The sequence below is a fragment of the Bufo gargarizans genome, chromosome 10 (assembly GCF_014858855.1).
Source record: "Bufo gargarizans isolate SCDJY-AF-19 chromosome 10, ASM1485885v1, whole genome shotgun sequence".
In the NCBI taxonomy this organism is placed as follows: domain Eukaryota; kingdom Metazoa; phylum Chordata; class Amphibia; order Anura; family Bufonidae; genus Bufo; species Bufo gargarizans.
In genome coordinates, this window is record NC_058089.1 from 46,762,940 (window position 1) to 46,783,889 (window position 20,950).

At 45.0% G+C, this 20,950-nt stretch overlaps 1 long non-coding RNA gene and 8 other non-coding genes across 9 annotated transcripts; all 9 read left to right on the forward strand.

Moving 5' to 3' along the window:
• Positions 1 to 558: 558 nt before the first annotated feature.
• LOC122920910 lies at positions 559 to 9,024 on the forward strand. Its single transcript, XR_006386946.1, has 12 exons — positions 559 to 611; positions 906 to 930; positions 3,876 to 3,922; positions 4,095 to 4,141; positions 4,953 to 4,987; positions 5,117 to 5,158; positions 5,423 to 5,445; positions 5,614 to 5,651; positions 5,814 to 5,881; positions 6,893 to 6,937; positions 8,259 to 8,278; positions 8,462 to 9,024. It is a non-coding gene; the product is annotated as an uncharacterized LOC122920910 (long non-coding RNA).
• LOC122921171 lies at positions 3,525 to 3,593 on the forward strand. The gene has a single exon (XR_006386988.1). It is a non-coding gene; the product is annotated as a small nucleolar RNA SNORD26 (small nucleolar RNA).
• On the forward strand, positions 4,803 to 4,883 carry LOC122921165. Its single transcript, XR_006386982.1, has one exon. It is a non-coding gene; the product is annotated as a small nucleolar RNA SNORD28 (small nucleolar RNA).
• LOC122921182 lies at positions 5,197 to 5,324 on the forward strand. The gene has a single exon (XR_006386999.1). It is a non-coding gene; the product is annotated as a small nucleolar RNA SNORD22 (small nucleolar RNA).
• LOC122921176 lies at positions 5,485 to 5,552 on the forward strand. Its single transcript, XR_006386993.1, has one exon. It is a non-coding gene; the product is annotated as a small nucleolar RNA SNORD31 (small nucleolar RNA).
• On the forward strand, positions 5,682 to 5,747 carry LOC122921162. Its single transcript, XR_006386979.1, has one exon. It is a non-coding gene; the product is annotated as a small nucleolar RNA SNORD29 (small nucleolar RNA).
• Positions 6,746 to 6,819, forward strand: LOC122921172. Its single transcript, XR_006386989.1, has one exon. It is a non-coding gene; the product is annotated as a small nucleolar RNA SNORD30 (small nucleolar RNA).
• On the forward strand, positions 8,329 to 8,398 carry LOC122921179. Its single transcript, XR_006386996.1, has one exon. It is a non-coding gene; the product is annotated as a small nucleolar RNA SNORD31 (small nucleolar RNA).
• A 7,262-nt stretch (positions 9,025 to 16,286) lies between the features above and the next one.
• Positions 16,287 to 16,360, forward strand: LOC122921173. Its single transcript, XR_006386990.1, has one exon. It is a non-coding gene; the product is annotated as a small nucleolar RNA SNORD30 (small nucleolar RNA).
• Positions 16,361 to 20,950: the final 4,590 nt, after the last annotated feature.

The following is a 20,950-nucleotide window of genomic DNA, read 5'->3' on the forward strand; positions in this document are numbered from 1 at the left end:
TGTTCAACTTTATTTGGCAAAATTATTTGTAATGGATCACATACCACAAAGGGTTAAGAAGGTCCTTACAGAGTATGGAGTTTAGCCAATTCACTTTGAATCAGCTAAATCCCATCATAGTTCTGTACCTAACCACTAGGGGGCTAAGAGGTCCGTACCGTGTATGGAGTTTAGACGGCTCCTATAGAGTTGGCTATTCCCCATACTTAGTAAGGACAGGTCCGCACCGTGTATGGAGTTTAGCCAAATCAATGTGAGCTGGCTAAACACTAGCTCTGTTCCGGACCCGTCCACTAGGGGGCAAAAAGGTCCGTACCGTGTATGGAGTTTAGACAGCTCATAGAGAGCTGGCTATTTCCCATACTGCAAAACGACCAGGTCCGTTTGGTGTCTGGAGTTTAGACACAACCGATGAACATCGGGCAAATCACATCCGATATGGCAGAGACGTTTTGTTGCGCCTACACGAAATGTAATAAAGCTTATTGAAGAGAAAAAAAAGCAAGAGAAGGCGCCTGCGCATGCCCACATTCCCGTCATACTTCGCCTGTGCTATAAAAGGGCCCGCTCTCTTACAATTGGCCGTTTCCTACGTCTGACTTCCTGAGATGGTGAGTTGTAATCCGGCGGCATCCTCGGTGTAGGCCGCGCACCATGTGCTGGTGGTCGGTGTGCTCCACGGGGGGGTCGCCCTGCCACTGCCCGGCTAGTATAATGGGGGGATCACGTTGGACGCGCACGTGTCAGGCAGTCTGGCCGTGTGCTCCTCGTCTAGGATGAGACTATTCACAGACCTGTTCTGAGACCTGTGAGGAAGCTGAAGTCTCTGAGTCACGTGCAGTTCTCGGCTTGTTTCTTAGGAAAGATGTCTCCAAGATGCTAATGAGCTTTATTGACTCTCCTAGGTGCCGCTCTATCTCGGACAGGACGGTAAGTGTGCATTCATCTATCTCTAAGTGACTTGGGTTAGTGGGTATGTTTCCTTCACACATGGCCTGCTCTTCCAGTAAAGGGTTAAAGGGCTGTTCTGGGCTACAGCTACTGATATACTCGGGATAGGTCATCAGACTGCGGGCTCTGCATAAAACCGAATGGAAAACGTGCTGAAACCTGTAGGTGACCCTTTATATTACAGTAAACATGCCTTTTGGAAATCTGCTTCAGCCTGGAATCTCTGGCTATTCACTTTTTTTTTTGATGCTTCTTGTTTCAATGGGAGATTCAGTGAGGGTTCTGCCTTAAAGGGAGTCTTCCACCGCCATATACAGTGCTCTTACATTGTCCTACAGCACAACTATACATGGATGTAATGGTACCTTTGTTTTTCCAGCTTCTGCAAGTCTAAAGAGTTTAATTCCTATGCAAATGAGCACTCGCAAGTGCCCAGCGGCGGCGTTTACTGTGTTGGAGCCAAGGCTGCTCTGCCTTGTTTGCCTGCCCTCTTATTCCCTTGTGTCATCCTTCGGTCTGGCTGAGATCCTGTGCACTGTGATGCCCATTGTTGGCACAGCATTGCTTTAACTACTGCACACATGATGGCAAACGGTGCAAAACCAGTGGCAATGTGGTGTTTGCTGGTGCATGTGCAGTAGTTGATGTTCCCACAATAGGCATTGCAGTGCATGGGATCTCAGCTGGACCGAAGGATGATGCCAGAGAATGGGAGGGTGGAAAAACAATAATTGCCACCACTGGGCACTTGCGAGTGTCAGTGCTCATTTGCATATTAATTAAACTTTGATACTTTCTTGACTTGCAGAAGCTGGAAAAACAAAGGTACCATTACAATCCTGTATAGGCGTGCTATAGGACACCGTAAGCACTGTATATGGCCATGTGGTGGTGACAAACTCCCTTTAAAGAGGACCTCATGGGTTTGTAGTGAGAAATATCTACCAGCAGGTTTTTTTTTTCTATGGCCCCTGCAAATTTTGTGCTCCAGTGTGCTGTATAATTGCAGAGCATCAGGCACGTAGCCTCCCTGGCTGTGGCGCTCTGTAGTGCGATTGGACAGCGCAAGGAGGAGATGCCCACAGACTCTCCTCCCCATTGCTCTGATGCTCAGTATTAGTATACAGAGTGTGAAATTTGCAGGGGGCCATAATGGAGCGCTAGTTTAAAAAAAAAAGCAGGGTGGTGGCATCAGTGGGTGGTACCCAGCAGGTACAGATATTTATTTCACTTACTTCAAACCCATGAAAGGTCCTCTTTAAAGAGGATCTTTCACCTGGAATAACACTGTGAACTAAGTATCCTGACAGTGGCGCCCAGGGATCTCACTGCACTTACTATTATCCCTGGGCACCGCTCCATTCTCCAGTTATGTCCTCCAGTATCTTCGCTCAGTAGGTTATAGTAGGCAGTCTGCCCTTGTTCTGCTGGGCGTCTTTTCCTCCTAGGCTGTAGCGCTGGCCAATCGCAGAGCTCACAACCTGGGAGGAAAAAAACTCAAGGCTGTGAGCTCTGCGCTGCGATTGGCCAGCGCTACAGCCTAGGAGGAGGAGACGGGCAGACTCTGCCTATTATAACCTACTGAGCAAAGATACCAGAGGACATAACAGGAGAACGGAGCGGCGCCCAGGGATAATAAGTGCAGTGAGATCCCTGGATGCTGCTGTATGTCAGGATACTTGGTTCACAATGGTTTTTTCCAAGTGAAAGGTTCCCCCCCCCCCATGTGGAATATGCAGTGAGGACTCTCCGTAAAAGAGTGCCATCTACTGGAAGTAGCTGTGCTCTTACACCTGCAGTAAGAGCATGTGCTACCTCCCATTGAAACAAATGGGATGCTGGATAGTGTTTTGGCCATGAATTCCACTTGGTGAGCAGTGCCAAAAACCACTGAACAGGCCTAAGAGTAGGATTTCCTGAGGCAGCTACTGATGTGGGATTCTCTTGAATGGATCATCTGTTCGGCCAGTTGCAGCATGGCTCTATTAAAGTGACTGGTATTGTCCTGGTTCCCTGCACAGTACATGGCCCAGAGAATTGTGACAAATCAGTGATTGAGCCACACTGCTTGGTTGGCATACTGGCCCAGTTTGAGGCTTCCAGCAGCTGGAGGCACAGATTACAAGCTGTATTGCTATGTAAGCCGTGCACCCTTCCTACAGTGGAGAGCCACTCTTGGGGCTTAACACGACTGCATGGTTACCATAACTTTGTGGACTGCAAACAGTGGTCCGCAAAACCTGATTACCAGCCATGTGAACTCCATCATGGGTGCAGACCCATTCACTTGAATTGGTCCAATCCAGAAGATATGGAACTGGATAAGACATGTCCTATCTTCTGCAGTGCAAAGGCATGAATTGGAATCCTATCCATCTCCTGCAGCGGAGAGGCATGGACATCTTGCCATAACCTGTGGATCAGACCCATTTGAGTTAAGGGGTCCACACTGCAGCATGGAGTTCACACAGCAACCATACAGTCATATGAATGGGCCCTTGCTCTGTAAAGGGGTTCTTCACTAATTGCATACTCGGATGCTGTATTTCTGCCGGGTCTGTTCTGTACACGAGCCACAAAGATGATATACACTTGAACTCTTTCTGAGCTCACAGTGGAGATAACCTCACTGGCTGAGTGGCTGTCATACTTAATCTTGTGTGAAGTGAGAACTCTCTGCAATGGTCTTGGATCAGTACAGGACTACCAAGCATGGGTTCTTAATACTCTAGCTTGTCCCCCAATATAGGTCTGGCCACATTTGATCTTGGTGATAAGACCTGATTGGAGCAATGAAGTGCTCTGGTACTCCTGCAGCTACCATAGTAAATTAGTTGAATGGAGCTAAACATGAATGTCTGAGTAGGCAGTGTGAAATAACCCATTGCTTGTGTACTAGTGGCTATAATTTTGTATTTTTGTAGTGCCTCCCTACATACCGCCTGAGGATGTTGGATGACTACTGTTGCAGGTGAGTTGCCAGCAATGTAACTTGGGTGTATTGTGCCTCTTCACTGATGAATTATCTTGACAAGCATATGGCTGACTTGTAAATGATGCCACTTTAATTCTGAGATGAGCTGTGGTTTCTTGAGGTGTACCTTGTTCTCTGGAGTTATAGTAACAGGTTTTTCTCCCCCCAGGCTTCCTTTAGAGCCTCAGCCTTTTAAACCATGTTTCATACCAAAAGGTAAATACTCTTAAAATTGTCACTGACTGTAAATGATTCCATCCTATATTTTCATCAGCTGCTTGCCTTAAAGAGGACTTTAGATTTTTTTTTTTTTATTGTAAAAAACTAGGCATACAGACACGGAGAGCGGTGCCCAGGGATCTCCCTGCACTTACTATTATCCCTGTGCGCCGCTCTGGTATCTTCAGCTTTTTGGCTCAATCGGGAGGCGCCTGCTCTTGTTCTCCTGGGTGTCTCCTTCTTGCAGGCTAGTCGCAGCACTTGGCTCATAGCCTAGCCTGGGAGGAAAAACTCAGGCTGAGTGCTGCGATTCTGAGACTCCCAGGAGAACGAGAGCAGGCTCCTCCTGGTTGAGCTGAAGATGCCAGGAGAGCAGAGCAGTGCCCAGGGATATGTGCAGGGGGGACCCTGGATGCCACTCTCCATGTCTGTATGCTTAGTTTAGACTTTTATTTTTTTTTTGTAACTAGAGGTTTTCTTTGAGGCCCTCACCTTCAGTAGTGAGTGCAGCTTGTATCACTGTCATCTCTAGGAGGCAATTGCAACCGTATGTGTACATGGTGACTTGTGTTCTTAGTATGCCTAGGCTGTGCATTGTGTAGCTGCTACATAGCTTTAGGTTGTAGCAAAAAACTGTCTGCAGTTTTATAATGTATGCTCCATATGATGACTTCATGAAGTCTCGTTCGTCTGAACTGCTGTGAAGAACACTTAATAGCATGGTGGAGTTCTGATGGAGCTTAGATGCTGTAAATCTATTTTTATTTATTTTTTTCAGTTGGTCTAATGCTGGATTTGTTTTCTGCAGGGTGAATTTGGCTTTGGATGCCGTCCAGAAGCATGGTAAGGATAAATGGTGCCCGGCTGCATATCTGTGGTCTGAAGGGCTTATTCAGTTGTATACAGTTCTGTAGCATTTTAAAAACAAAGACTGTGATGCCTAGAAATGCATTAATTCTGTTCTTGTTACAGATTTTGCCATTGGAAAGATTCTGTGGATTGCCTTGCCCCTGGGTAAGTCTCTTTGCCTTAAAGCATCTATTTGCATTTTGCCCAAAATGATGATATCTTCACATGTCCGACCTTCTGTATGGTGCCAGAGCCTGAAAAGGTGAACCCACTGGTACCATCTGTAGGAGAGGAAGGATGCATGTTCCAGCCGGAACAGTCTGACAAGGGTTGTCTTTGTGCTGCCACTCTAAATTCTAGAAGGCAGTTTAGTAGCCTTTGCTTTGGCTGGCAGGAACTCGTCACTACTAACTTTGTCTTATTTTACAGGTTGGTGTGGACATCTGGCTCAGGTAATTCAGTGTGTCATGTTGTTGACTGATTCTAGGTGTGATACTTGTGATGACCTTTACCGCCCCAGTCTGATATTCAGTGACTGATTGGTATATACTGAGTTTGTCAGGATAGCTTCTCAATGGTTTTAGGAGTATGTAGAATCCTAAACTTTTCTGTCCTTGCAGGACTGCTGGTGAACATGGCGGACACTGCCACATACTAGGTGGGTAATGGCTTTGTACCAAGCACAAGCCTGCAATGATGAGTTTAACTAGCTCACTTTGATAGCACAGTGAAAAATTATGAACTTCTGAGCAGCATGTGTTCTGTTTTTTATTTTTGCGTTTTGCTTTAAAAAAAAGTCTAATTGTAGCCTCTCCTGCAGGGTAAAATTGTACTCAAGAATGAAGTGACTATTAAAGCACCAAGCATTCGACTGAACCTGGATTTCAGGTATGACCAACTGCCATTGTGGACATGAGCACATAATGTGGAAGCAGGATGTTTATTGACTAGTCATAACTACTGTCTAGATCTGATGCAGTGACTTGGACCAAGATAATCCATTCTTGGTAAAAATGTGCATTGCAAAGCAGAAACAAGCCTCCCTAGCATCGCAGCTGACACTATGGAGGCTTGTGCCCTGCCTCTGACACTAGACTTTTTTTTTTTTTTTCTTCCCTGTATAAGGAAGAAAAACACAATTTAGAGTTTGTAAGCACAAATTACTCTTCAGCAGTGCAGGATACTTGCTCATCCTAGTATCAAGTGCGGTGGAGCAGTTGTAATTATTGTGCTGCCTTTACAAAGACAATGCACAGAATTTTGAACCAGAATCGGCATGAGTGCCAGGACCTCTTCAAACAGATTGGTAGAGGTGCCAGGAGTTGCAGACTGACCTGAGGATGGGTTATCAGTATTAAGCACTGCATAATCCCTTTACACTTGCATCTGTTTTTGGTAACAGTTACCTTAAGGGCTCATGCACACAAACATTGTTTAGTTCATACAGCTTGGATGTGGACCCATTCACTTAAATGGTACTGTCTGCATCCATTGCTCTGTTCTGTGGCCCTGCAAAAAGCGTCTGTTTTGCTGAAAATTGGCACTTCTATTATGGGTGGCCTGTTCCACTACACATTGCAGAATGCACACGGGCAGCATCTGTCTTGCAGATCTGCAGTTTATGGACCACATGATGGCATGTGGTTGTGTGCATGAGCCCTAATGCAGCTGTTAAGCAAATTGTATCAGTGCCTGAACGCTATAGCTATACAGTAATGAGTGGGTTATGTTGCTAGCAGGCCTCCCTCCAACTGGCATGATGAATCTTAATCTAATGGAATCTCGTTCGTCTGAATAGTACTGATGAGAATTTGTTTCTGATGGCTTGGAGGTAACAAAAAAGCTCAAATGTTAACTTGTGATGTAGCTTGTAATGACTGAATATTGGTTTTCTTTCAGGCTTGAGATGGTGACTGTTGCAGTGGACAGGACTGCCTTGTTCTGGTAAGCAGGCTTAATCTGGTAACGGCATCTCTAATTCTGAATAAACGCTAGTTTATCCAACTTGCATTTTTGTGTTCCCAGTTGCCATGTGTCAGGTTCCAAATGTTTAAAGCAGGCACCCTCAAACTGCAGCCCTCCAGCTGTTGTGAAACCAACTCCCACAATGCCCTGCTGTAGGCTGTTCATGCATGTTGGGAGTTGTAGTTCTGCAAAAGCGGGAGAGCTGCAGTTTGAGGATGTCTGGTTTAAAGATCACTAAACCAGGAAGAAAACCAAGCATAGCGTGAAGTGTTACTTTCTGCTTGGGTGTCTGCAAACTGCTACAGAATGCAGTTTGACCAGATCCTGCAGTATTTTACCACCAAAGTGAGCGAATTTCAAAATATGAAATTCGCTCATCTAATTACAAGTCTTAGTAAAAGATTTATTCTGGTACACTTCATACTTGGCAGTCCCTCTTGCAGGTTGACATACTGTTACCCAGCTTTTGTGGCACTCTGCCACATTGTAGATTTCACTGGCATTATTGCTCAACTTTTCTAGTCTAATTGGTAGAAAATTGTGTAATCCACAGTGATTTGCAATTTGTAAATGGATTGATATAGACTGTACACACGTCATGTAGCATACATTGCGGTGTAATCTGTAGCATCAGAAGTGGGGAGAAGGCAATGCTGCAGCCAGACTTTAATAGTCTGCAGTTGTAATATTGCAGAACAAGTCCTCCATTGGATTGTCTTAGTGGTCATTTTTAGCTCTTTATTCCGTGAGTTAGTGACTGGTCATCCCTACTATGTTACCTGCACTCTAACAGCTCTGCGAGGCAGAAGTCTGAATTGTGGCACCCTCCTGCCCTGACTAAGATTTTTTCCATGTAGGACATGTGAAAGAAACCTGACAATCATGGCTTATGTCTTGCCCTCCTCTCCCTTGTGTACTGTAATGGTACTTGACTGTAGCCCAGTGAACAATGGTGGAGATGACCAGTTCCCGTTTAAGGTGCCTTCTGTTGCCTACAAATGGCTTACTGAAGGCTATAGTTTAGCTCAATTGGCTATGAATGAGTCGTTGGGCCAATGAAGTTTGTGGAATGTGCTGACTGGGGCACCATTTCAAGTATTTGACACTTGGAAACATCTGTCAGTTTTGTAGATGGGAAAGCATTCCAAGGGGGTCTCCAGTGATGAATCATCCACTATACCCTGAGCTGGCACTTGTGTTGGCTGTGACAAGGATCGTCGCTATCCTGAAGAGACCCCCTGATGGGATTTTGAGCTTGCTTAATCTTGAACTGTCTAATGTGTTTAATTTCTTTTTACAGGCTGTCATGTCAACACCTGGGTAAGTTTCCATTCTAGCAGATCAACAAATCTGTAACCTGTAATGTTCTAATCGGCTGTGATGATCTGTTATACCGCCCCAGTCTGATGTCTATGATTGAGTGGTGTTTCCTGAGCTTCTGCATAGATTGCGTTTCATTTGTCTAAAGATGTCTTGGAGTAATGTGCTTTTTATTTTTTACAGTTTTCCTGATCCAGTGGTTAGTGATGCTTCTGGATTGACATCAGCCTTGCATTTGACTGTCAAGCAACTAGAGACTGCAATCTTAAAGGGTTCTGCTCCTCTTACTAGCCTGCGCATGTGCTGGGAGCAGCAAATGTATGCAGCTATTAATGTTTTAGTAAGCCAGTGATCTGATATGACTCGTGCAAGAAAGTGGTTTTGGCAACACCCCTCCCATCAGACCTGTAAAGAGAACTTGTTCCCTGGCTCCTCAGTGTAAACATGCAGTTTAATGTTGCCTACAGTCAATCACTGGTTGTGGCCCCCGTGTGTGCATGCTGTCCCAGTGTAACTAAACTGATGCCACAGGAAGGGCCTGTGACCAGTTTCATACATCACTCTTTATAAGAGCAGTGCTTACAAGCACAAGAGTACCTCCTAGTAAACATAAATTGGTCATGTTACACAATCTGACACTGATGCCAAAGGCTTACAAATGCTGCTAGCTGCATGCATGTTCTGTTTCTATACACCCTCATACAAAATTGACTTGTATAAGCTAATAAACCAGATCAGAATTGTGATTTTGTTTGAATTAAACTTTTTGCTAACATGGTTAGTGGGCAGGGTTTAAGCCCTCTTTCACACAAGCAAGTCTTCAATCGGGGTGCGATGCATTTAGCATCAGGACTGAATCCTGTGACATAGTTAATGGGTCTGTGGACATGGGCATAGTTAACATTTCTGTGTTCATTGAATTATTGCAACATATTCTATGGCACCAGAGCTGTGAATGCGCCCCCAAAACAGAACATGGTTCTGCCTCTGCTGCAAACTGAATATATTTCTCATCTTTTTGCTGGATAACTCTATGGGCCAGTTTGTAGAAGATCCTATGAGAGGCAAACTTCTAACAATGCAGCGCTTTAGCGACATGTCATTGTCCATGAGAACCTTGGTAATAGACCACAACATAATCCAAATAAACTGTAAACTCAGCTTAGTAGGGCAAAAACACTCGTTTTAAAAAGTGAATTTCCCAGGGCTGAGTGCTACACTCCAGGACAGACTCGGTGTAACTCGCATAAGGACACTAATGCTAAATGGGAGTGCTTTAAATCTACTTTGTAGAAGTATATTAAATGAATTCCTGGAGTTAAAAAGTACAGGCAAATAAAATTAAACCCCACATGGCTTACATAGTGTAAAAGAGCAATAAATGACAGGGTGTTTAAGAGAACCTTTTTTTTAAACAATAAAAAATCTAAACTAAGCATACAGACATGGAGAGCAGCACCCAGGGATCTCCCGACACTTACTATTATCCCTGGGTGCCGCTCCGTTCTCCCAGTAGCTTCAGGGATAATAGTAAGTGCAGGGAGAGCCCTGTGCGCCGCTCTCAATGTCAGCATACTTAGTTTAGATTTTTTATTGTAATGAAAGTTCCTCTATTAAGTAGCTCAAATGGAGATCAGCAGAGAAGGCAGGTTACAATAGAGACACTGATTCTGATATTTCTGGGGAGGATGATATCGAATCCAGCCAGAACTTATCTGATGATTACTTTTCAGAAGAGCATACAGCAGGGAGGGCTCTGTTCCCAGCTGAAGATACAGAACCTGTTAAAGGGAACCGGTCACCTGGATTTTGGGTATAGAGCTGAGGACGTGGGCTGCTAGAACATCCGCAATATCCAGTCCCCATAGCTCTGCGCTTTTATTGTGTGTAAAAAAAAAAAAAAAGAATAAACTATTTTATAGATATGTAAATTAACCTTAGATGAGTCCTGTCTCCTCCATGCTTGAGAGATGAGTCCAGCGTTCTGACTGAGCCCTGTGAAGGTTCTAGGTTATTGGATCCTCATTAGATGACATGCTAGAAAGGGCTTCAGATAAAAGATTCCCGGTTCCCCAGAGGCCTTCCATTTTTTGGTAAACCCTGGTCCAATTTTAGGAGTTAGTGACAGGAGAGAGAGATTTCCTAAAAGATCTAGTGTTTTTTTTTGTTCAAGCCTCAAGAAAATAGATCCAAAGACAAACAACAATGATGCCAGAAGTCAGGTGGGGGGAAGGTTGTCTCAGTTTCTTCCTGCTTTAGGGTCCATTTCTCAAAACAAATGGATCCTAAGTGTTATAGAGAAGGGTTTTCTATTAGAATTCCTTTATCATCCTCCAGCATTTTTCACCCAGACACTCTGCCCCAAGAACCCATGAAAAGAGGCAAGGCTTAGAATCAGAAGTATTTGCCCTTCTAGACAAGGGAGGGGGGCGGGGTTGCCCAGTTCCAAGAGGGAGGTAGGGAAGGGTTTCTATTCCCCTTTGTTTCTAGTGAAAAAAACAAACGGGACATTCAGAGTAATATTGAATCTGAAAATCTAAACAAATCCTTAACTTTCAAAAAATTCCATATGGAGGCAATAAAAACATCTACAAACCTACTCTTTCAGAATTGCTGGATGGCAATCCTGGATCTAGAAGATGCCTATTCCAAAATTTTTTAAGTACAAGTGGTTTGGGTAAAAGGGAATTTGATACACCTCCAATAAAGGGCGCTTCCCTTTGGCATATCTGAAGCTCCAAGAGTCTTTACCAAGGTGGTGTCACGGCTGAGGATGGGGTAAACCCTCAGCCGTGCGATGCCAGAAGATGGTAGGTCGCTACTTGGCCAGGACCACAGAAATAGGGAGCAGGTCACCTCCTAATTGCATCCCTAATCTGACCCTGACTCCTAGCTGTATGAGCCGACCCTGATGGTAGGAGGGCTCATACTCCGGAACCTTGAAGTCCCTGCTAGCCCTCAGGGTGGCCCTAAACTAGGAGCAGGGTAAGACGACCTGTTCCTTCTGGATACGGAGGAACAGGAGTCTCACTGGCCAAGCTGCAAGGAAAAGGGGAACACAAACAGACCTATGGATATGGCAGGTGAACGGCACTAGTTCCACCTACCTGCCACAGCCTTGCTGACTGGATCTCTGTGCTGACAAGCTGATGTCCACACAATACTAAATGAACACCGCAAACACACAGGAACCCAGATCCATAGCTGCACCAAATAACAAAAGGAAAGTGTAATTTTTCTTACCGTAAATTCTCTTTCCTTTAGTCCAAAGCAGCAGCACCCACGGGCATTTCTAATCCTCCTGAAAATGTAGGACAGGAGATGTCAATTAATCAATTTAACACAGCTCCTATAAAACTGCCTAACTTAGTCCCTCCTATTGTGTACTTCCAACTGAACTTCCAGTCATAATAAACAAATAAAAAAATAACACTCAAGGTAAGTTTCAACAATCACTTTATTGGGTGGGTAAGTATGTGCTGCTGCTTTGGACTAAAGGAAAGAGAATTTACGGTAAGAAAAATTACACTTTCCTTGTCGTCCTACAGCAGCAGCACCCACGGGGATTTAGCAAGTAATCCTACAGGGAGGGCTCTCCTTTATACCGCGGACTGTATTACCGCTCTGCCAAAAGCCATCTCTCCTGTTTGTCTCATATCCAGTCTGTAATGCTTCACAAACGTGTTGGACGAGCTCCAGGACGCTATTCTACAGATCTGGTCTATGGGGACAGATTTTTTCTCTGCCCATGATGTGGCTATAGCGCGAGTGGAATGAGCCCTTATGGGTTTTGGCGCTTCTGATCCATTACGTTCATAGCAGATAGTGATAGCTTCTCGTATCCATCTGGATATTGAGGCTTTTGTTAGTTTTCCCCCCTTGTTCTTCCCTGAATATGATATAAACAGGTGGTCTGTCTTCCTAAACTGTCCTTTTCTCTGGACATATATTTTTAATGATCTGCCTACATCCAGGGAGTGAAGTCTACACTCCTCCTCTGAAACCGGATCTGGGAAAAAAACGGGCAACTCAATCTGCTGATTTAGATTCGTAAAAGAAGGCACTTTCGGTTGAAAGGAAGGTAAAGTCCTCAGCAATACTTTATCTTGAAGAAAAATTGTGTAAGGCTCAGCACATGCCAGGGCCTGAATTTCACTCACCCGCTTGGCTGAAGTGATTGCCACTAAAAAACAGACCTTGAGGGACAAAAACTTTATCTCTGACTCTTGAAGTCTTTCGAAGGGAGCATTGCAAAGCTGATTTAGAACCAAGCAGAGGTCCCACTTTGGGATCGGGTAGATGACCTGTGGCTTAAGCCTCCTTACCGCCTTGACAAACCTCTGTATTAGAGGTTCCTGTGATAATCTCCTTCCCAATGCAGCTGATAGGGCTGATATCTGGACTTTAATCGTGCCAGGCCTCAAGCCTTTTTCGAACCCCTGCTGCAGAAAATTCTGAATATCCTGAATAGTAGGAGACTGAGAGGGTACTCCATTCTTCTCGCACCAAAGATTGAAGGTTTTCTTGATTCTTAGGTAAGCTCTATTTGTAGAGCCTGCTCTGGATTGTAGCAGGGTTCTTATCACTGCCTCGGACAAGCCCTCTTGTATTAAAAGGGGGCAGTCAACATCTATGCTGTCAACTGCAGGTGGCGTAAATGCGGACAACATATGTCGCCCTGCGTCACCAGGTGCGGAATCTGTGGGAGCTTCCAAAGGGTGTTCTTGCTCATCACCACCAGTGAGGCAAACCATGCCCTCTTGGGCCAGTACGGACAGATTAGAATTGTTGAGACCTGGTCCCGTCTGATCTTCTGCAAGACCTTTGGGATCATAGGTATGGGCGGAAATATGTAGGCCAGTGTGAAGTCCCACGGGACTGAGAGGGCATCCAACCTCCAGGGGTTGTCCCCCTTGAATAGGGAGCAAAATAGAGGAACCTTTGCATTGTTCCGAGTAGCCATTAGATCTATCTGGGCACGGCCCCAGCGCTTCATGAGCTGCGCAAATATTTGTGGGTCCAATGACCATTCTCCCGGAAGGGGTAAGTCGCGGCTTAGTCTGTCAGCTACTACATTGCTCCTCCCTCTGATGTATACAGCTGACAGCTGTTGGATATTGGCCTCTGCCCATCCGAAGATCCGTTCCGCCTCTTTGAGGAGGGCTAAGGATCTGGTACCTCCCTGGCGATTTAGGTACGCAACGGTGGTTTTGTTGTCCGATTTTATCTTTATGGCTTGATCCCGGACCATAGGGTGGAACTGCGTTAGAGCATTGTAGACTGCTCTCATCTCTTTGAGATTTGACGACATTAGTCTCTCTACTGGGGTCCAAGTACCTTTCACGCTCTGCCCCTTCATGTGGGCACCCCAACCTGTAGCTGATGCATCGGTTGTGATTTCGGTCCATACAGGAAGGGCAAATGTCCTGCCATTGTTTACAGCCATCCACCACCTCAGGGAGTTTCTTGTCTCCTTTGAGACTATTGTCATTTGATCCAGAGAATTGTTGTCTCTGTCCCATTTCTGTAGTATCTCCCACTGTAACTGCCTCATGTGCCAATTTGCCCACAGAATTGCCTGGCTAGCAGCAGTCATGAGACCGAGCGTCCTCATCATCTGACGAAGCAAAATCGGTCGGATCTGTCTCAACAATCGTATATTCTGGTGCAGAGCATTCATCCTGTTCATAGGAAGAGAAACAGTCATTGCCTTGGTGTCCAGGATAAATCCCCAGAAACTGCTTCTGCTGGGCTGGTCTGATACTGGATTTCTCCGTATTGACTAACCAGCCTAGAGACTGGAGTCTGTTGAATATTACCTGGAGATGTGCGTTGAGAATCTCCACACTTGACCCCTTCACCAGCCAGTCGTCCAAATATGGGATTACTGTTATTCCCAATTCTCTGAAGCCTGCTACTACTGCCGCTATCACCTTTGTGAAAGTGAATGGGGCTGACGAAATCCCGAACGGGAGAGACGTAAACTGCAGGTGATGTAGTTGTCCCCTTAAGAAGACCGCGATGCGAAGGAACTTTCGGTAACCCTTGTGAATGGGGATGTGTAAATACGCGTCCTTTAAATCTATTGTAGCAAGGTAATCTCCTGGGTCCAGTAGACTTAGTGCGGACTGAACTGTCTCCATATGGAATTTCTTCTTCCGTATGAATCTGTTGAGATACCTTAGGTCTACAATAGTTCTCCACCTCATCTGAGGCTTTGGAACTAGAAAAACCTTTGAATACACTCCTTGGAAGATTTCTTCTTCCGGAACAGGTTCCAGAACATTCATCTGAAATAACAGGCTATAAAGGAGTTCAATTAGGCATTGCTTCTGACCTTTTAAACTTTGTGTTATGACATACCTGTCTGGGGGCCTTACGGCATCTACAACCCATTGATCCTTTACTACCTTCTCCCATTCTATATGAAAGTAGGTCAATCTGCCCCCTACAGGCATACCTTTGGCGTCAGAATTCCAGCTTGCGTCTGGGGGGTGGAGCTCCTCTTCCACGGCCTCTTCTCCGCAGTGTAGAGGCTCCTCTGGAGCTACCTCCTCGTGACACGGATGTTTCTCCTCCATCTGATCTTCTGCGTCCCGTGCCTCTATTGGCTGTGCGAAAGGAAGAAAACCACTTTCTCCTGGAAACATAAGGAAGGGATTTACCCTTCTTGTCTGACAAGTTCTCCATGAGTGTGTCTAGCTCAGGCCCAAAGAGTTTATTTGGACGGTATGCCATGGCACACAGTGTACTCTTAGAGTGGGCATCTGCCCCCCAAGGCTTTATCCATAGGGATCTTCTGCCTGTAGTAGACAATGCCATGGATCTTGCAGAATATCTTGCTTGTTGTACCGACACATCACAAAGAAAGTCAGAGGCCAGAGCTATCTTCTTAAAAAATAATAAGATGTCATCTCTAGGTACCCCCTTATCTATGTCCTCCTCCATCTGGAGAAGCCATGATCTCAGGTTCTTGGCAACCACATAAGAAGCAAGTGCTGCTTCAGACTGCCCTGAGGCCGTGAGATAACTGCGGCGTAGGGCATTCTCTATCCTCTTATCCATTGGGTCTGTAAAATTAGATCCATCTTCACTTGGAACCAATGTACGTCTGAACAGATTTGAAATGAACCTGGATTTCAGGTATGACCAACTGCCATTGTGGACATGAGCACATAATGTGGAAGCAGGATGTTTATTGACTAGTCATAACTACTGTCTAGATCTGATGGAGTGACTTGGACCAAGATAATCCATTCTTGGTAAAAATGTGCATTGCAAAGCAGAAACAAGCCTCCCTAGCATCGCAGCTGACACTATGGAGGCTTGTGCCCTGCCTCTGACACTAGACTTTTTTTTTTTTTTTTCTTCCCTGTATAAGGAAGAAAAACACAATTTAGTGTTTGTAAGCACAAATTACTCTTCAGCAGTGCAGGATACTTGCTCATCCTAGTATCAAGTGCGGTGGAGCAGTTGTAATTATTGTGCTGCCTTTACAAAGACAATGCACAGAATTTTGAACCAGAATCGGCATGAGTGCCAGGACCTCTTCAAACAGATTGGTAGAGGTGCCAGGAGTTGCAGACTGACCTGAGGATGGGTTATCAGTAGTAAGCACTGCATAATCCCTTTACACTTGCATCTGTTTTTGGTAACAGTTACCTTAAGGGCTCATGCACACAAACATTGTTTAGTTCATACAGCTTGGATGTGGACCCATTCACTTAAATGGTACTGTCTGCATCCATTGCTCTGTTCTGTGGCCCTGCAAAAAGCGTCTGTTTTGCTGAAAATTGGCACTTCTATTATGGGTGGCCTGTTCCACTACACATTGCAGAATGCACACGGGCAGCATCTGTCTTGCAGATCTGCAGTTTATGGACCACATGATGGCATGTGGTTGTGTGCATGAGCCCTAATGCAGCTGTTAAGCAAATTGTATCAGTGCCTGAACGCTATAGCTATACAGTAATGAGTGGGTTATGTTGCTAGCAGGCCTCCCTCCAACTGGCATGATGAATCTTAATCTAATGGAATCTCGTTCGTCTGAATAGTACTGATGAGAATTTGTTTCTGATGGCTTGGAGGTAACAAAAAAGCTCAAATGTTAACTTGTGGAGCCTGCCAGTGTCTCCTCCCAGGCTGGAGTGCTGGCCAATCACAGCGCTCAGCTCAGCTAGAAAAAACCTCCAGGCTATGAGCTGAGCACTGCGATTGGCCATCACTCCAGCCTGGGAGAAGGAGTTGCCAGCAAGCTCCTCCCAGTTGATCCAAAAATCTGAAGATGCCAGGAGAACAGAGCAACGCTCAGGGGTAATTGGTGCAGTGAGATCCTTGGGCTCTGCTCTCTATGTCTGGATACTTAGTTTAGTTTTATTGTAGTGAAAGGTCCTCTTTAAGAAAAATTAAAATCAAGAGGGGTCAACTGTAGCCTTCAAAAAGTATAAAGACCTTTTAGGTAAGGGGGTAATCAGCCAAAACACACAACATAATATAGGTGTCCAAAGAAAGTAACCCTAAAACATTCGTCAGATAGCGAATGAAAAACAAGCTTGGAACATGCATGGCTCCTAAACAATAGCAAGTGTTAGTTGTTGGGGCTTAAAGGGGTTATCTTACATGAGAAATGAATTGTACTCCGTATAGCGGCACATTCATGCTTTTTACATCATATAGGTATATAAATAATATACACAAAGAAAAAAAAATTCTCTATCTATACATACACTTTTTTTGGGGGGGAGGGAATTTAAGGGGGTGCAGTCATGTGTATTGAGGTAAAATGATTCCCGTAAGCAATATGGTTTACCCTCACCCATGACAGCACCCCATGCACGATAGACAATAAATTGAAATTTAGGGGTTTGCTCATATCGAGTATGGCTAAATTTATCCAACTTATTTGCAGAGAGGCTGTTGTACTGGGCAGGGTCAGATGCCTGAACTTATTATGGCAATCGTAATGTATGAGGAGGGGGGGGGGGGGGGATGTGTCCTTGATTCAACAAAAGTGCTATTATGGCCCCCTTGAGTCATGTCATGTCAGAGGCCTGGGTGACCCTAAAAAGAGGATTGCAGTGTTCTCCCAGATTCGGTCCTTTAATCATATATTGGGACTTCAGGAGACCCATCTCACCCCTGACATGGGAAACAGGCTTAAAAAAAAAACCTGTGCCCAGCATCTATTTAGCGCCTGCGGCAGTTTGCACTCCAGAGAAGTTGCACTACTGTTTCATAGAAGCCTTCGGTGCGAGATTCATCACTCTGTGGTGGACCCAAGGGGCCAGTACATTTTTGTATTTGCTCATATTGACTGTCTCCCCTACGTGATTGTCAATTTGTATAACTCGCCCCCTGCATCTCTTTCCCTGCTGCAGGCAGTTGTGGGATTTATGAGTCATTATCCTGCTACTCGCTTCTTGTGTATGGGAGACTTCAACCAGGTGATGAGTGAGGACATGGACAGATTTAGCGGCAGGGCTGACAGAGGTGGGCTGGAAGGGGACTGCATGACCCTTGCTAGGATATCTCAGGAGATGGTATGGATAGATATGTGGAGGGCTAGGGAATATTCTTGTTTCGCACCCTCCAGGGGTGCTTTATCGAGACTAGACTATTTATTTGGCAACTCCATGGTATACACAGATTTGGTGGACATTCACCAGGGACCCTCTGATCATGCCCTGGTATTGGCTGAGTTGGTGATATTTAGCTCTCTAAGCTCGGGCAGTAAAATGCATGTTCACCCTTTTTGGCTTACCCTATTTGGTATAACCGACAGAATCCCTGATCAGCTGAAAGTGTTTTTTCGAGGTCGCCTGCGCCGATGATGTCACATCTACACCCGGCACAGGCGCATTGAGGATGGAGTGGCCGCCTCTCAGTGTGCCTGCGCCGATTGAAGACTGGTACGGCGCAGGCGCGATATTTTGAATTCAAGCGACCAACAGGGGACGATCCTGTTCCCTGGCCCTGTCAATCAACATGCGGAGGGAGCGTCTTTAGAATCGGAGGATGCTGCTGCTACCAGCAAGTAGCCGCCCTACTTGCTGGTAGCAAGGTAATTTGCATATTTAAAAATTACGTTTTTAACAAATTCTACTGGACCGAAATAATTATTTAGCTTATGTATGCAGAAATCGCAGTGTAGGGATTATAAGTAAACCAAAAAAAAAGTTTAGTGGGGTGACAGAAGCCCTTTTAAGTCCTCCATATCATATGTCAAGAGAAGAAGCACAGTGTAAAGAGGAGGAATTATATACTAGCTGTAAGGTGGCAGAGAGGGCGTTTACTGAGTCCCCCACGGAGGAGCACAGAGTGGAGTGGAAGTCTAAAGGTAGACAGTACATGTTGCATTTGGAAGAAAAGAGCAAGAGGAAACTTTGAGACAGGCGTTTGAGACAGGCAATCAGGCAGGGAAACTACTTGCCCATATAGCATGTGCCAATACTATGGCTCCACCAGTTCTTCGCCTAAGAGAGACTGATGGACGCATAGTGGAGACGGTTCAAGATACAGGTCCTTCTAAACAAATTAGCATATTGTGATAAAGTTCATTATTTTCTGTAATGTACTGATAAACATTAGACTTTCATATATTTTAGATTCATTACACACCAACTGAAGTAGTTCAAGCCTTTTATTGTTTTAATATTGATGATTTTGGCATACAGCTCATGAAAACCCAAAATTCCTATCTAAAAAAATTAGCATATCATGAAAAGGTTCTCTAAACAAGCTATTAACCTAATCATCTGAATCAACTAATTAACTCTAAACACCTGCAAAAGATTCCTGACATGTTTCGCCAAACAGGCCTCTGCCCAAAACCCCTGAAGACGCCTGTTTGGCGAAACATGTCGGGGGGGCGGTTAGTGATGTTAGTGATTTAGCCAGCGGTAGCCTGGTCTGCATTCATGTCTGAGAGATATACAGAGTATAAGAGCATAGTCCAGGAAGGCGGCACATTAGCTAGCACGCTGTGGGGATAACAGCATGCAGTACACAAGTAGAGAGACGCCTCAACAATAAAGGATGTAATGAGACAAGTAGCTGCAGGTGCATAGAGCCATCTAGTGGACGTACTCGATAACTATAGACCATACTGTCATAACTAATAAAAGGCAGGCAGGTAATGCTGACAATTTTAACTATAGTGTTACTATAGAGTTCTAATTAAGTTACTTTAAGGACAAGTAATAAATGTTACATTTTAGAATTATTAACACGTGTCAACCTAGGGACACTGAAGTGGCCAAATGTAAATAATAAACGTCGGTGATACACTCTGACCAATCTGGTTTTATGCCTGCGAGGTCCACCTCGGACAATATCAGGAGAGCGCAGGTGGGAGTTGCCGAGAAAGCAAGGTGGACATTGGCCTCTCTAGACACGGCTAAAGCTTTTGACTCCCTAGAATGGCCCCTTTTTTAACAGCTGTTCTGAGGAACTTTGGCTCCGGTCCCAATTTTATTAGATGGGTTGGCATACTCTATAATAATCCCTCTGCATTTATTCAGCTCAATGGCTCATACTCTGAAAAGATTTCTCTACTTAGGGGTACGAGGCAGGGATGCCCACTCTCACCTCTTTTGTTCGTAATATCGATAGAACACCTGGCAATAAGAATTAGGCAGGATCCTATTTACACAGGGGTGACTGCGGGAGGCAGGGAGGATAGAATCGTTAATTTCTAACGATAATTTGTTTTCCCTTAGTCCTAACAGCAGCACAGATGGGGTTAACTGCCCCTGTGGACTGGTAGGACCGGCGGAATTTTAATGAGCCCAAGAACCAATAAACGATCTTCAGCTCCCTGAAAGGGAGGAGATCACCCCCCAGCCCACCGTGTTTTTAACAAGCATAATGTAATTAGGGTGGGATATTTGTGTGCTGCTGTTAGGACTAAGGGAAAACAAATTATCGTTAGAAATTAACGATTCCCTTACGTCCTCAACAGCAGCACAGATGGGGAGATAGCAAGAAGAATCCCCTAGGGAGGGTCCTCATGCCTGGCAGAACTAAGAACAGTCTGCCCAAAAGCCGAAAACTCTGCCATCCTAGCATCTATCCTATAATGGGAGATGAAGGTTGACTCAGAGCTCCAGGAGGCCGCCTTACAGATCAACTCTAAGGGGAGGAGTCTTCTCTCCGCAACCGAGGTGGAGACCGCCCTAGTAGAATGGGCCCTCACAAACTCGGGAGGATCTAAGGATTGGGAGACGAAAGCAAAGACTTACCGGCAAACAGGATAAGAAGATTCTCATCTATCCTGAACTCACTAGATCTATCCACATAGATCTGGAGGCATCTTGAAATATCCAGCGGGTCTCTAGCTGGAGTATCAGAGGAGGAGGCCGTAAACAAAACTGGTAAAGATATTACCTGATTGATGTTCTGGAAAGTAGGCACCTTAGGCCTGAAGTAAGGTAAAAACTTCAGGAGTACTCTATCCTGTAGAAAAATAATGTACGGGTGATTTGCGGAGAAAGCCTGCAATTCAGAAACTCTTTTGGCTGAAGCTATAGCCAGAAGAAAGACCATCTTTAAAGTCAAAAATTTAAAATTTACCTCCTCCAAGGGCTCGAAAGGGGGAGATGCTAACCCCCTGAGCACTACTGAAAGATCCCACTGGGGGATAGGTTTCAGTATAGTAGGCTTTAGTCTTTCAGC